At 47.2% G+C, this 2,018-nt stretch overlaps 1 pseudogene; it reads left to right on the top strand.

Annotated features, from left to right (window-relative positions):
- Positions 1–1,101: 1,101 nt before the first annotated feature.
- Positions 1,102–1,743, top strand: LOC148023162 (18S ribosomal RNA; annotated as a pseudogene; the record flags this gene model as incomplete).
- Positions 1,744–2,018: the final 275 nt, after the last annotated feature.

Raw genomic sequence — 2,018 nt, 5'->3', positions numbered from 1 at the left:
TTACTTCATTTATAGGCTCCGGGGCCTTATTGGTCTTAGTCGCTGTTGAAGGAGTGATCCTTAGCCCACGTCTTCTTGTTAAGATGCTTTTGAATTTCTTTCGACAACTAGGAGATAGCATTAGCAACTACCGGAATGTTAAGTTTGGTTTAAAAGTGTCTAGGTCTTTGACCAAGTCATAATCTTTGATAGGATCCACAAGCTTCTCCAGCCTGTTGGGGAATGGGGCTACACCAATTTTCATCTTTCCTTTTTCTTCTAATAATTGTAGCATCGGCACTTCTTCTGTTTCTGGAGGTGCCTCTGTCTCATCTATCTCCTGGACCTCTGGTCCTGTCTATGGGACTGTCTCTGTAACTCTCTGTGGCACTACAGTGCTCTATACTGCACTGTTCTGTCCTGTACTGCTCTGTCCCTCTATTGGCAGGTTGGACTTCACAGTCTTGGCAGGAGAATTATTTTCGTTCTAAACAACTGGTTCCTTCTTCTTGGTGCACGTGACAGCAGCAACTTCCAACTCTAGCAAATTGGAGGCAGGCTCTTGTACCTTCTATTGGCTATCAGTGCCATTGGCCTTTACAGGGGCTGGACTTGGACAGTCCTTTGCAGTGTGGCCTTCTCCTTTGCATCGGCTACATAAGGGCTTGTAATCCACAGATCGTCTAGGGTTTGGAAAATTTGGGGAGATATGTCCCTTTTCTCCACACATGTAACATTCCACCTCTGATCTCTGACCACCGCCAGACTGTCGTCCTCTATAACGATGAGCATCTCCATCGTCTTTCGACTCGACACGAGCTCGGAATGTGGCAGACAAGACAACGTGGAGCACGCCTCGTGCGTGGTGGTGGTGATGGCTGATGCACGTGCTCGTGTGCGGCTTTGTCCACGGTGGGAAACGAAAGCATGCCCTCGTCCCATCCCCATTTGTCGTTTTCTTTTTCCCCCCGTAAACTCTCGAGCCTTCGTGCTCCTTCCCTCTTTCTCTTTACATCAAGAACAACACATTGGTGAAGAGGTCGTGCCTTTTTGCCCCGCAGCCACACTTGATGTGGAGTTGGAACGCGCAGCAACGGTGCTGCTCGTGTGATGAAATATAGCTACCTGGTTGATCCTGCCAGTAGTCATATGCTTGTCTCAAAGATTAAGCCATGCATGTGTAAGTATAAACTCTCTTGTACTGTGAAACTGCGAATGGCTCATTAAATCAGTTATAGTTTCTTTGATGGTACCTTGCTACTCGGATAACCGTAGTAATTCTAGAGCTAATACGTGCACCAACTCCTGACTTCTGGAAGGGATGCATTTATTAGATAAAAAGCCGATGCGGGCTTGCCCGGTAATGCGGTGAATCATGATAACTTCCCGAATCGCACGGCCTTAGCGCCGGCGATGCTTCATTCAAATTTTTGCCCTATCAACTTTCGATGGTAGGATAGAGGCCTACCATGCTGGTTACGGGTGACGGAGAATTAGGGTTCGATTCCGGAGAGGGAGCCTGAGAAATGGCTACCACATCCAAGGAAGGTAGCAGGCGCGCAAATTACCCAATCCCAACACGGGGAGGTAGTAACAATAAATAACAATACTGGGCTTTTATAAGTCTGGTAATTGGAATGAGTAAAATCTAAATCCCTTAACAAGGATCCATTGGAGGGCAAGTCTGGTGCCAACAGCCGCGGTAATTCCAGCTCCAATAGCGTATATTTAAGTTGTTGAGTTGTAGACCCCTGAGGAACACTCCTTTCTGGATTCCTTCGTCCAAATGATGGTTAGTCCATCTCTTCAGGATGGATTCCATTCGCGAGACATAAGCTTCTACTCTTTCTCCAGAGGACTGACTTAGGTTCATGAACTCCTCTCGCATCCACTCTTCAAAACCTTCGTGCCGGAGTTTAGTGAGGAAGGCCAACTTCAGATCGTCCCAAGTGCCAAAAGTTCATGTTGCTTGTCTCTCATACCACTGAAATGCCGCGCCCTTGAAAGTGGCAGGGAATATTGCTAACCAATGCTCAGGA

This window comes from Lygodium microphyllum, chromosome 16 (genome assembly GCF_053477565.2).
Source record: "Lygodium microphyllum isolate KBCC chromosome 16, Lygodium_microphyllum_v1.1.10, whole genome shotgun sequence".
Taxonomy (NCBI): Eukaryota; Viridiplantae; Streptophyta; class Polypodiopsida; order Schizaeales; family Lygodiaceae; genus Lygodium; species Lygodium microphyllum.
The sequence above is the reverse complement of the archived record's forward strand: the minus strand, read 5'-3'. Positions and strand labels throughout refer to the sequence as shown.